Source organism: Anthonomus grandis, chromosome 6, assembly GCF_022605725.1.
Source record: "Anthonomus grandis grandis chromosome 6, icAntGran1.3, whole genome shotgun sequence".
Classification (NCBI taxonomy): Eukaryota; Metazoa; Arthropoda; class Insecta; order Coleoptera; family Curculionidae; genus Anthonomus; species Anthonomus grandis.
In genome coordinates this window covers 25,244,337-25,259,501 of record NC_065551.1, presented here as the reverse complement: position 1 = coordinate 25,259,501, position 15,165 = coordinate 25,244,337, and the positions used below count along the sequence as shown (strand labels likewise).

Genomic DNA, 15,165 nt, shown 5'->3' with positions numbered 1-15,165 from the left:
TAAATGAAATTATTCGATATAATTGTTATTCCAGTTCAACAACCCGCGCGTCGAACAATATCTGATAATATATTTAAACTTATTCCTTATTTGATGCTCAAATCGGGCTTGTATTGTGTTGGAAGAACGATACGGTAACATGGATTTCTCTAACGTTTTTTCTCATCACAAAGAGGTATACTTATGACCTAAAAAACCGTAAGAAGATTGCGCATATGACATATATATGTTTGTAAGTCACTGCATCAAGTTTTTAAGAGTGATTTAGTGTATATTTTACATTAAAATTGTACAATAAAATATTATTTTTTTATAAATATTATCATTGTCATGAGTCTGTTCTTAGATAATAAATTTTTTTTTTATTTGTTACTATATTATTCCAAAAATACACTATATCATAAAAAATACCACGAGATTAAAAAATAGGTGTATATAATGAAATACCTTAAAACTCATATAAATCCATTCCTTTATCAATATTTTTGTATTATTTTTATATTTTTGTGATTTACTTAAAAATACTTTTATCTTTAAAGGTAAAATATTTAACAAAATGACCAGTTTTGTACTAGCAAAATGTAGAAGTCTCTTATTTCTTGTTATGATGTTATTAATAAATATTTTGAAATTTTTGAGACTTGAAGAAAAGTCAAGTAATGAATTATTAATACTTTAAAGTAGTTTTAGTATTTAGCGAAAATTCTCAATGTACTTATGACATTTAAATTTAAAAAGAAACTATAAAAAATTTGAAATATTTAGAAAATGTATAGTAAATGTAAATTTCAAGATATTTTGATTACAAATATTTATGACTTTTCCTTAAATTAGTCCATTTTTACTTAATTTTGTTTTTTTTTATAAATTTAATTTAAGTAATACTAAAGAAACTCAACGAAAATATAAAAAAGTTATTAAATACAAACTTATAATATATTTTTTAATGGAACGTCTTAGTCATTATAGTTAAATTCACGACTCGGTCAAAATTGAATTTAAATTGAAAAATTCACTTTAAACATAAAAATCAAAATTAATAGACATTAGTTTAAAAAAAATCGAGAATTAATAGAAAAGATTAGTATTCTAAATCAAACAATTAAACATTTCAGTTTTAAAAATTTGAATATTTTTTTTTAATTTGACACATACATTCTGCAAGTAAAATACAAACCTAAAACATTGTGCTAAATAAATATTAAAAGAACTATTAAATTAATTTTAACCTTCATAATGTACATATCTTTTTTTTGAATATTAACTTACAATACATTCGGTAAATTTCTTATGGTATATCTCAGGCATCAGTTTCTGTTTAATTTAATCTGAGCTAGCGAAATATTATGGGTCCGCAATAAATTGCGTAAGGTGCGAACAATACACCAACAAATTTCCTTTATCTTTGTTTACTCAAAAAATAAGAGGTTATTGAACCACATTGGAGCTGCTTTGCGAAAGTGTATTTTTAAGATACCTATATATGTGTAGATACGCGATTTGAGACACACACGATTCTGTGGTTAATATAATAAATAAAGTCTATTTTCAAAAAATTCCACTCTCCATTAGTTCGTTCACTTTTGTCCTTTAGTTACATCAATGGTGCTTTTTATCTCCGATAGTAATAGTGCATTTTGTAAGCCTGATAATGGGGGTAAGCAAAACTTGTTTAATTTCTGCTTACATTTTGTACATTGTATCAGGTGTTAACGAATTTATTTTAATTTATGTTTACCAATGGTGTCTTTGATATTTACTTTAATATTATCATGAAATATCTATGAACTATTCAATTTAATTACAAAAGAAGCCTTGTGAAGTTTCTTACTGATACATAAAACTCTAGAACAAATGGTTTTAAATTTTATCTTTTAGTTATTAAATACAATCTGCCTTTAAAATTTAACACTCATATGCAGCAGAAATAGGAGTTCTATGCCGAATTATAGAGCATTTTAGTTAAATAAATATTAAGACGTTTCGATTTTTTATAACGTTATCCTCAAAACACTAAACTTGGGCATTATTAGTTGGACATAGTTATGCATAACGCGACCAAGCTCCAATGTAATTTTTTTGGTATTATTGTGTCATCTGACGGCCAAATACTATATTTATCTACGAAAAAAATCTCGAGCGTTAGAAATCTGTAAGTTTAGGATATATTTTGAATTAAACTAAGCGCCAAACGGTTTATAACACTAGTTGAATTTTGCATAAAACGACTAAATGCCACGAAATTGTATAGGTCAATTTAAAAGCCATTGATACTGGGCGCTTGGCTTAGTAATGTAAATAGCAGTTCGGTCACGTGATGTGGTACCGAAAAATAAGTAATATATCACGTGATTTGTCAAATTTTGATCATTTTTCTCGCAGATGCATTTACCGAACTTAGCTAGGAAATATCAACTGACGTTTCTTGAGTGGTTTAATTCAAATTTTCAAAAAATGCTGAAACGGACTGCTATTTTACTAAATCGCGCATATGAAATACATTTAGAGGTAAGTAGATACCAAACTATCTAGTGCTACTATGAAATAGGGCAGTAATAGAACTTTTTAGGTAATCATTAGTTGTTACAAAGAAACTCTAGTTTTATTTGAAGTTTTTCAAGGTATGCTATAGCTATGCAGTTGTAATTTGCTTAGCTTATTATGTTAGTAAATAAAGTGGTTTGGTTTTACTGTAATTTTGTTGTTTCTTTTACTTTAAAATAAAAAGTGCTTTTACAGGAGTTTCTAAAAGATCTGTAAGGGTTTTAAATAGCATAAAATTGGCAGCTTTTCGTAAACTACCTTAATGAAAAATAGGGCTGTTAGTCGAAATATACAGTCTAAAAAGAAAATACATGGCATTGCATAAACGCGCTTTGCGACAAGTTTGGCGTGTGGTTCAATTTTGTAAAATAAAAAATCTAATAATAAGTAAAAAAGCATAACCAGACTAGGTGACATGTTTTATCATAACTACTAAAAGCTTGCATAGTATAATTTGAAATAGTGTCTTGGATATAGCTTGCAAAAATTAGATCTGTATTAGAATTTATAGATTTTTAAGGGCATTCGAAACTTAATTGTGTTTTCCCATAATTGTTATTCTGGCGCTTGGTCGCGTTATGCATAACTATGTCCAGTTATTTCTCTTCATAGATTTATAGTAGATTTAATACAAAAACAAATAAATACGAACTAGCATTGATGGTTGTAGTTTCTAAATTCATTATTTTCTAGTGGTTCTAAACTAGTAACAATAATTAAATAGAATTAATTACCTATAATATACCTAATAGTATTCGCTTTCATATATTTTCTTAAAAATGCTTTATTTATATATCTTTGATGTTAGGTAATAGGGGCTTAAGTAAAAAATATAGTTTTTCAGAAAACGAATTTGAAAATTTAAAAAATTGCTGTAAATCCGATTATTAATTTAAAGCCTGAAGTTTTTGATATTAGTCAGAGTATTTAATTCTTTTTTAGATCAAATACTATTCATTATCTACAAAAGTGTATTTTCCAAAATTTGAATGACTTAAGTCTCTATGAACAAAAAAAAAAGTTTTTTTTTAGCTTACTGATTTTTAATAAGGGACTTATGTCAGAATGGATTAACTGTTAATAAGGCAAATAATATCAAAATACCTATTTTAAAAAACACAAACTAACTTTTTTCCCCTTAGAAACTAATTGATTCATTTAGCCTAAGTAAGTATTTAATTTTCTTCTTGTTCTACTGCTTCATCCACTAGATCTGGGTCATTATCAATAACTTTAGTATCGGTAGGTAAATTTTGATAAAATTGGTGAAACACTGGTAGCACCAAAGAAATTCTTTAGTATACAGTTCCTTAACTACCAAATCTTTTAGGTTTTGACTTTTGCCCCGTCTCAGAAAGCTTATAATTTTAAAATCTTTAGTATCAAATATAGAACTTTTATAACGAACCATACCGCTATTATTATATTGTAGCCATTGCACATTATGCCACTAAAACTGTTCGCTTAATATATTTTTCTTTCTGTTGACCATTACTGACTTTAATAACCCGGAAAAATCCAAGAATTCATTTTGCTCCATTTCATGGACTTTAAATTGTCTTTTTCTTTCAGTTGTTCTCACCAACTGGTACCAATCGTGTGGATGATATACTGGATTTTCCATTTTCTTTTTTCGCTTTTCTAAAATGGAATGATCAACATCACATTCCATATGTGTATGCCCAGATATTAAGAACTTGTGGTTTATCGTTAAATTGGGATTTTCACTTTGAGCCTTTATAAACATAGCAGCGACATGACTGTTTCGATTTTGTCCACCACATGTGTCGGAGTAAAAAGTTATATTATTTACATCATTGGGCAAATTTTTAATGTGAGTGTACAAGCAGGAAGCAATTTCATTACCTCCCCGAGCAGCCAATGCTTCATGCCACATGTAATGCGTCGATTCTCAATTGCTATCATGCACTGTTAAGTTAAATTATACGTCGAGAGCTGACGTTTATAGAATGCTACTGAAGAAGTTATAAAGGGTGTTGGAAGGCACTGCTGGAGATCAAAACTAAAGCATTTTTTATGGCGCTTTATTGTAGCTTCCGTCTTATCTTTAGTTTTTGCTTCGAATGCAGCATTAGCTTGGTTGTGATGCAGATCCAGTTCCTTTTGTAAACGAATTTCATCTTCTTTAATTCCTGACTTAGAAGCAACCTGTCTTTGCATACTAAGAGTGTCGCATTTATAGCAGGTATCAACATATGGCGTTTTAAACCATAGTTTTAACTTGTAAATTTCTTTTTTCACATATCGTTCTTCCCACGGGATTTTGCTTTCCTTCTTTGTACAGATCGTACGTAATTCGCAGATTTATGTAGGTGCGATGGTAGGTACCTTTTATCATTTGTACGTCTTGTATAATGACTCGTGAGAAGGGAACGATTTAATATGTGTACGCACTTCATTAAATTCCTGTTCAGATTTTTTATTTACGGAAGGTGTTATACCTCTTTTTTTCTTCAACAGTAAATCCAGAAGTGCTTTGCATTTTGTTTTTTAAAATCACTTTTATAAACTTTTCCTTTTCATCCAAACTCTTACAAAAACAACCTTTGCATACAGATATTCTTTTCCCATTTATTTCAAAAAAATATTCGTAAGTTACTTCTTTGTTTTTTGAAAAGTCGCGTTTTCTTTTACGACTTACTTGGGTATCTTTGGAATTAATATTAGATTTGAAATAAATGTTACCCTTTTACTATGGGATCCTAAGGACCAATATTCATCAAAAAATTTTTTTCGAACGTCTTCATTTAGCATTTTTTTCTACAATCTTTTAAAGGCTTCATATATCTTGCATTTACCATTTTACCGCTTATATTCACGTAACTTTGTCCAGAATGAATTTTTTTAGTTCTCTCTTTTCTTACAACTCGGGACCACTTTTTTAATGGTTTATCTATATAAACTTTTGCCTTTTCTGCTCCAATTATTGTTGAGGAAGCAGTAGGTCCAGCTTGATCAGTTATGTTCCATTTTTCTTGTGATTCTAAAATTTAAAAAATATAACGATCTAAAAACTTAACATACTACTTTAAATATTAGTAGAGGAAATATTAGCCTTTGAACGACTTATTTTTCTCTGAATGGACAATAAATCAATGTTGTCGTCACTGCTTTCACTTTCAGATTATCCAGGTAAATAGTCCTTATCTGCATAACTGTCATCTGAATTTAAGATAGCTATCAAATCTGCCGTCAGTGAAGGGACTGGCGATGATGTTACAGACCCTATATCTGGGATCTGATCTTCTGTTAGCGACACAGCTAAACTTTTATTTATTGTATCGCCGATAACTAGAAATATAAAATTAGTCAGTAACATATACGATAAAATTACAAGCAAAAATGGTTCTTTTACTATACCGTTTTAAAAGAATTCACCTTTATTACTTGCTGTATCCAACTGTATATAATTTTCACCCAAAAAATTCTCAGCAAAGTCCAAAATATTTGAAAAATCCGAATTAACAGTTGGAAAAGGCATTAAAATTATGTAACTTGGGTGATCAGTATTAGGCATTTTTTCGTGATCATTATCCGGTGTATGGGAGTGTGAAATAACTAGAATTAATAATTTATATTTTTGTAAATTTATAATGAGGTTATGTTATGTCGTAATACTTTACTAATAATAAATATAAGACAATTTTAAAAATTATAACAATGATATTTACCTGTTTCTTCACATTTTCTTGCCAATAGCAAAATAAGTTTACTTCTTGCACTCATGTTAAAAAAAAGACTACACATAAACTTCTAACCACGTGTAAATTCCACATACATAATAATGATAAATTGATACGTCTTAAGTCAGCAATGCAATTTTAAATTCAAAAATAACGTTTTGATATAAAGGACTTAAATTGACTTAAATCATTATGACACTACTTTCCTTTTACAATGTTTTGGTACGAAGGTCTTATGTAAACTTAAGACTCTATTACCAGACCAGATTTTTTTTACTTAAGTCTTTTCTACCAATTTATGGGGCCTAAATAAAAACGGTACGACTTAAGTCTCTAATATCACCAGAACGAGCAAAAAATGTTGACTTAAGAGCAACATTTTTCGGAATTTCGTCAAAAAGTGACTTTTGTAGCTAACATCAAAGATATTTAAATAATAAATAAGTGTTGAATTTTCTAATAATGATTCTTAATTACATTTTTTACAAAAATCTATTATTAGCTCCAAAAAACCTAATAGGTTAATAATAATTGCAATAGAAATTAAAATTCATATTTAAAAAAATACTCAAAAATTAATTTAATCTTTAATGGGCATTATATATATATTATATTCGTTTTTCTGTATGGCTTATAGCCAAAACAAATTGGTATATTTGATGGCAATTATTGAAAGAAAATTGAACTTAATTAGTGTCACTTTTTTTAAACTTTTTATGTTAATATATTATATGAAGAAAATATTTTCAAAGTTTTGTTTTCCATATCTAATTTAATATAAAACTTATGATTTTTGGAGTTTTCTTATCAATTTAAAATTTTGTATTTAGCCATAAACTCTTACCAATAATTAATTTGTATAAATTGCAGTTTTTAACATTTTAATACTTATTTATTCTGTAAAAGGCCTTCCCAGATCGAATTTAAAAACAAAGCAAATTTTGTGAACTTTTAAATTTATTTACTTTTTAATAATGTTCCTTGATTTAAACTTTTGCCCAAAACTAAGAAAGAAAATAAAAAATTAATTAAGATTGTTTCAGAAAAAAAATTTCATATACAAAAAACCTCCAAAGATAATTCAATGTGTAAATATTATATTTATTTATTCGTGTCGCTATAAATGTACAAATTTAAATTTTGTTTAAATTTAACACTCCTTATCAATATTTATATTTTTAATTATTAAAGTATTGCTAATTAAATTAAAAAAATAAACTAAATTTTTAACTATTTAAATACAATTTTTTTCATTAACATTAACTTTTTTTTAAGCAATTTAATTTAATTTAATTTCAATTTTAGAGAAAGATAAACAAGGTTTATTAAAGCATTCAAAAATAAAATATCAACCATCACCATTAATTAATTTTTATGCACAGTTTTAATCAAATATGTGGGCTTTTAGATTGGTTGTAATAAAAACCCAGAAAGACATTTATAAAACAGCTTTTTATCTATATAGCCGATATGCAGCAAAATGATATAGCCAGTTTGTTATAGAATCGAAAGATTTTATAATTTAATTCTTTTTGGTTATATTACGTCTCATGCTCTCCTAAGGTAGAAAGTTATGCTTCAAACTGAAGGACGTGATAAAGGAGGTAATTTGTAACCGTTTTCGAATAAATTTTATTTTTGTAATTTCTGACAAAAAGATTTATTGTAAAAATCCTTAAACATTTTTAATTATTCTTTTTTCGAAATGAGTAGCGAGATTATTGGTTTTTTATTTGCAGCGTGTTTGTAAACATTTCACGCTTTCCAGAAAATCTGAGAGCCTAATTTCTATTTTTAAGTCTCAAAAAATTGGCAATAATTTAAAGGACTGTATTTTACGCTTGACACAGTCAAAAAATTATAATTAAAAGTTTTCCAAGTAATTGTAAGATAAATAAAGTTTTCGTTGTTTCACTTTACGGCTTAAATATTATTTTTAATTAATTTATTAAATACTTGAAAACATTCAAACTTCTTACACATTAATAAAACTCGTGTCTTTTAAATATTGAGGAAAATGTGTGTTAAGTCTATTTAAGTTATGCTTTAAATTACCAAACAAAACGCTTTGTAAAAATTACTACATTTTATGATTAGATAACTTCCTGTTCAAACAGCTACATTTCCGAATAACCTCCTATTCTATGACAGCATCTATAGTAAAATTTAAATGTGGTGAACTAAATAACCCTGCTAGTTATTGACCTATCTCACTTTTACTATGTCTATCTAAGACCATAGAATTGTTGGTTGCCAAAGCCAAGAATGATAACCTTCCTTAGGGCCTAAATACTGGTGACGCAATCGCAGATCCTCGCAGTCTTCTGAGACTTCTCTAAAGCATTTGATTACGTGAATCACAGATTATTACTTGGTAAGTTTTTTTGCTACGGTTTCAGAGACGATGTACTCTGGAATGGTTTGCATTATTCTTATCTGGCAGAAGGCAAATTGTCAAGTTATTAGACCGTTTGTGTTCTGTAACCTTCATAGATCATGAAGTGCCTCAGGATTCCGTGCTTGGCCTTATTTTATTCCTTCTCTATATTAATGTCCTTGCATTTCTTAATATAAGAGGTCGTTTTACAATTTTTTCAAATGACACGATCCTTTTATAGACTGATAAAGATCATGAGTCATTAATGAAATATGTAACGGATGATTTAGGCAGGGTTAAACAGTGGTGTGTCTCTAAACATGAATAAAACTAAATTATTGACATTTCACTTTGCTTACTTTAAAATTTTAAAACCGAGGATATTAAAGAACTGAGACAAGGATATGTCCGACAACCCGGCCAAAAAATCGAGATTTTGGCTCTCCAAGACCTATATCCTGGACGCAGTTTAAAAATAAGTAAAGAATTCTTATAAAATGAGTGTTTTCATACGTAATTGAAAAAACCTTAATAGAAAAACATAATTCTAGAATGATACCGAGGATAATACAGAACTGAGACAGGGATATGTCCCAAAAACTGGTCTATCCTAGGCGCAGTTTAAAAATAAGCAAAGAATTATTATAACAGAAGTGTTTTCATACGTAATTGAATAAACCTTAATAGAAAAACCCAGTTTTATAGAATAATATCGAGGATATTAAATAACTCTTACATAGATATGTCCAAAAAAAAACAAGATTTCGGCTCACCAAAGGCCTATATCCTGGGCGCAGTTTAAAAATAGGCGAAAAATTATTATAAAATGAGTGTTTTCATACGTAATTGGATAAATTGCAATAGAAAAACACAATTTTAGAATGATACCGAGAATATCAAAGAACTGAGACAAGGATATGTCCCAAAAACCGGCCAAAAAGTCGAGATTTTTGCTCTCAAAACAATTCTAACATAAGTATGTAAGGGTACTAACGTCTTCCCTTTTTTAAATATTGTACATCCTTTTAGATTTATTGGTGTGTTATTTGTAATCTTAAATGTTTTAAAACGTTGTTTAAATTTGTGACAATGCTTTTTTCACTACATGGAACTCTTGTGCGTTACTGACAAGCGAGTACATTTTATCTCTCTATCTTTAATTTTAGCTTTATTTTTACTATATAAAAAATAAAAAATCACATTCAACTCGCTTTGGGTTAGCACTGATGGCTCATCCGCAGAAAGCCCTCTGCTGGCTAACAATAAATATTTTGCGCCGAATATATCTAGTTTCATTATTTCGTACTATCCTGTGAGCAACACAGGCAATTCTCTCTTTTCCGAATTTTAAGCGTCTTCTATTTACTATAGTCTACACAAGCTTTAGTTTGCTTCAAAAGATATGTTGCATCACTCTTTAAATGTAAAGCAATTTATAGTTGTAATGAATATTTTGATCTGACTTGCCAATTTTTAATTTTGTTTCTGGTGATTAGTGTAACTTTAATTAGTGTGATAATTTTATTATAAATTTATGATGTTTACCTTTTTTATCAAAAAAATTGGATTTTGCTAGCTTAAATATTTTCTCCTCTGTGTATTTTTCTCCCTTTTTGCTACCTATTATTACTTTTTAGATTTAAATGCTGAATATTTTATCTAGTAGGAAGCTTTGTCCTTAAATATTTTACGATAATAAAGCATGTTTTAATTTAATTTGATTTGATTACTTGAAAGTAGTAAAAAATTATATGCAATATTACATGAACTTGTTCATAAGATATTACCTGTCACGTCACTTCCATCAGCTTACACCATAGCTTATATAAGGTATTTAATCTTACAAAAGGCATTATGGCATATTCCTACTTCTATAAGAAAGATTGTATAAGAATCCCTTATAAACCTGATATCCAGAAACGCTGTTTGAGCTATTCTCCTCCTCCTCCTCCTCTGAATATTCCGACAATCTCCGACCAATCGGCGGCAACGTTGCGACCAACATACGAGACAAGTGCGTTTTCCCTCTGATATCGTGCGATAGTCTGACAGTGTATTCGCGCCCGTTGTACGGGTCGATAGCGTACGAGTTTAAAAGTTACGCACGGACGAGTAGAATAGTGCCAGAGTGCCCTTTCGGCATGACGTGCTCCCAATAGTCTCTCGCGGACTTCCCCGTTTAAAAGTCGAGTCGAGTGTGATTTTTATTCAACAAGTGACAGTGGTGATAAGTGAGTTCACTTTAAGGCCGGTGAGTTTCAACCCCTTTTTTAAGTTTTTATTTTAGTTTATATAATTTTTTTAAATTTTGGGATTTTTTTACGGGAGATAAATCAATCAATTGTTAAAGGCAATATGTGCTTTTTAGCCTGAATTGCTCATGGAAAGATAAGAACTAATCACTTTACAATAGATACCCGAAATATATTTTTTTCGGTGCCTTCAAGATTTTTAAAAAATTTAAGTTTTAAAAAAAATTTTCTGAAAATATCGCTGTCAGTGCCTATTAAATAGGCGTTACGATCTAAAATTAGAAAAAAAAACTAATATGTTGCGTTATAAAAGAGCCGTTTTATACCAAAAAATCCGTGTAAACGAAAATAAGAGTCATATCCATTTAAGTTATGCATAATTTTTTTAATTAAATTATATTTATTTGGGGAACCTCGTTGCCAAGTTACATTCACTTCAATTACCTAAAAAAATTTTTTTTATAAAACAAATATATTACAAAACCCTGACAACGAAGTAGTTTTTAATATTTTTGAGAAATAAAAAATTTAGCTTCAAAAAATAATAAACTAGTTAATATTTAAAGCATCACCAAACAATTTTTCAATGCTTTGTAAATTAAGTGATAATAATTTATTTAGATATTCCAGAACGATAAAGTAAAAAGTATTGAGAAAATTCTAGCAATATACCGAACATTCACGCTTCATGATCTTTCACATTAATTAAATTTAAGAACAAAATCTTTAAATTTGTTTTCTAAAAGTACCGTTTTAAATGCGTATAAAATTACCTCTATGAGAAAAAATTGGATACTATGATATTTTTTATTTATGTTTATTCTATAAAAATAAAATTATTCCTAAAAGTAAGTACCTTTATATAACTAAAAAATAATTAAAACTGCTTAAAAGATTTATAAAATTGATTTGATTGCCTGTAAGAAATAAAAATAACAACTAGTCAAATTACAATAGAAAACCAGAAATATATATTTTTTTGGTGCCTTCAAGGTCTTAAAACAGTGTAAATTTAACTTTTTTTGTGTCTAAAAATATTATTGTCAATGCCTACTAAACAGCCTCTACGATCTAAAATTACAATAAAAAAAAAATTAAACATGCATTATAAAGGAGCCGTTATAATGAAAATATCTTAAAAACCATACCTAATAATAACTATACCTATATAGGAAAATGAGAGTCAATTACATTTAAGTTATGCATAATTAAGGCACAAAATAATATTCTCATTTTTTCCGTTAAATTATATTTAACTATTAGAAAAAACGTCTTTGCAATTTATTTGGTTTTATTTATAGCTAAAATTTCCTTACTGAGGACCACAAAATGCTATAGAACCCTTATGTTAGTTGTTAATTACTTTAATTTAAAAAAAAATATATATTAGAAAAACTTGATAACGGAGTAATTATTAGTAGTGTCGAAAAAGCTGTAAAATAAATAATGCAGTTTTTGCCATTTTATCTTCACGGCAAACTAAAACAATTTTTCATTTCGTTTCTTAGGTGTCTGGAAGAAATAAAAAATGTGTTATACTCCCATAAAAGGCTTAGATATCCTTGAACTGTCTGCCGAAAGATAAAAATAATTACTTTCACTGCCTAAAAGGATCATGATATGCCTGAAAAAAATTAAAAAATATCAGTGTTTATTTTATAAAAACAAAAATAAACCTAGGAGTAAGTACCTTTAAAAAACTAAAAAACTAAAACTGCTTGAACGATTTATGAAAGTGCTTCAATTGCCTAAAAGATAGCAACAATCAATTTACAATAGATACCAAAAACATATTTTTTTGTTGCCTTCAAGGTTTTAAAAAAATTTAAATTTAACTTTTTTTTTCTAAAAATATCTCATTGTCATTGCGAATTAAACAGCCTCTACGATCTTAAATTAGAAAATTTAAAAAAAAATGTTTTATAAAAAAAAGAGTTTATACTAAAAAAAATCTTAAAAACCATTAAACAATACTATACTTTCTTATATAGAAAATAGGAGGCAAATCCATTTAAATTATGTATAATTAAGAAACAAATTTATATTCTATATAATTGTTCCTGTCAAATTTATATTTAACTATTAAAAAAATGTCATTGGAATTTTTTTGGTTTTATGTTATAAACTAAGTCGACTTTCCGGCCTTCAATTACATAAAGAAAATATATATTTCTTTAGTAACTATATAACAAAAACTTCATAACAGAATTGGGATATAAATAATTAAATTTTGACTATTTTATCTTTAAAGTGGCTAAATCTATTTTTATTTAACTCGCTGAAAAAGTTTAGAATTCCTTAATTTGTCCGCCGGAAGATAAAAGAATAAATAAATTAAAAGTATTAATGTATTTAGACATTCCAGGAATGTTAAAGTAAAAATTGTCCAGAAATTGCCAACATACCGAAAATATACAACTTCCAAAATATATATTTTTTTAATTGTGGCTTCCAAGGCGTATTAAATTGCCTTTCCGTTCTAAAATTAGAGAAAAGACTGAAGGATTTTTAAATGTTTCTAAGTAACAGTTAACTATGGGTTTCGATATTCCATGTACTAAAAATAAGAGTCAAATTCATTTAAGTTATGCATATTTTCGGTACAAATTTAAATTCTTTAATATATTTTCTTTATTAAAAGTATCTTTGAAACCTATCTATGTTTACGATATAAAAATAAAGATAATCCTAGGACTAAGTACCTTTAAAAAACTAAAAGATCTTCTTGAATGATTTATGAAATTCTTTTAATTGCCTGTAAGAAATAAAGATAACCATTAATCAATTTACAATGAATATCTGAAATATATTTTTTGGGTGCCTAAGATTTACAAATTTTAAATTAAAATATTTCTTCTCGAAAAATTTGATTGTCAATGCATATTAACCATCTAAAATTAGAAAATTAGAAAGAAAATTAAAAATGTTACATAATAAACGTGCCGTTTTATATGCACAAATTCTTAAAAACCGTACAGTAATAGTATACTTTCTTATAAGAACATGGGGGCCAAATCCATTTAAGTTATGCATAATTTAGGCACAAATTTTTATACGATCTCATTTTTCCATTAAATTTAGATTTAATTAAAAAAGTCTTTGAAATCTTTTTGGTCTTATGTTATTAAATAAATAAACTTTCCCTATTTAAAAGTGAAAAATATTCTTAGAACAATTAATTCAATTAACAAGAGTTTTTTTTTGTTTGTAAATATATTACAAAAACTTGAGCGTCAAGTCCATTTAGGTTATGCGTATTTTAGATACAAATTTAAATTCTCCAATATATTTTTTTTAATAAGAATAGATCTTTAAACTATCTATGCTTATTTAGTGAAAATGAAAACAATCCTAGGAGTAAGTGGCTTTAAGAATAAAAGATAACTTAAACTGCTTAAAAGATTTATGTTTCAATTGCTTGTAAGTAATAAGAAATTAGTTCAATTGCCTGAAAAATATTTGGTGAAATTGCAACTTGCCAAACCTTGATAACGGACTTCTAGGTTATAATTTTTTATATTTTCCAGGCAGTTGGAAAACGAGTCAAATAATTTAAATTACTTTTTACTTTTTTGATCTTTGATACTTTTGAGTTTTTTTTACTGCCTGAAGAAATAAAAATGAGTAATTTAGCATATTTCTTGGACTGCCTGAACAAAATACAAATACCATATATAAATTAAGCAAACTTGCCATATTTAGGAAAGAAAAATGCTATAGAACACTTACTTCAATTACCTAAAACATTTGACATCGAAGTAATTTCTAATTTTCGAAAAAGCTAGAAGCTAATTCAGTTTTCGCCACTTTTATCTTCAAGGTAGTTAAAAATATTTTAATATTATAATTTTTTAAGTGCCTGGAAATAATAGATAAGTGTGTTAAATTTCTTGAAAAAAACTTAGAAATCCTTAAACTGTCTACTTAAAAAAAGTTACTTTCACTGCTTAAAAGAATCATGAAATCTCTAGAGAAAATAAGAGATTAGATATAGAAATATAATAATTATAAAAACATATACAGAATAAATAACATATACAAATACAGATCCATCAAAAAGTATTCCATATTTTCGTATTCCAAATATCACCAATCTATTTTTCCTTTATAATCTAGATATAACATTGAATGCTCTGTAAATAAAGTGACCAAAGATTATAAAATATATATTTTTTCTTAATATCACTTTTAATACGTATAAAACTACCTCTGCGTTACCTTAAAACTTTTTGAAAATCGTTACTTAATATTAAACAATGAGTTTTTTACACGATATTTGTTGTACAGA

General features: G+C 27.4%; 1 protein-coding gene across 1 annotated transcript in view; it reads left to right on the top strand.

Moving 5' to 3' along the window:
- The first annotated feature begins 10,686 nt into the window (after nt 1-10,686).
- The window catches only part of LOC126737409 (uncharacterized), a 181,173-nt gene continuing 176,694 nt past the window's right edge, over nt 10,687-15,165 (top strand). The window contains exon 1 of the mRNA XM_050442297.1: nt 10,687-10,876. The gene's annotated coding sequence lies outside the window, so the exon portion shown is untranslated. The remainder of the gene's footprint in view (nt 10,877-15,165) is intronic.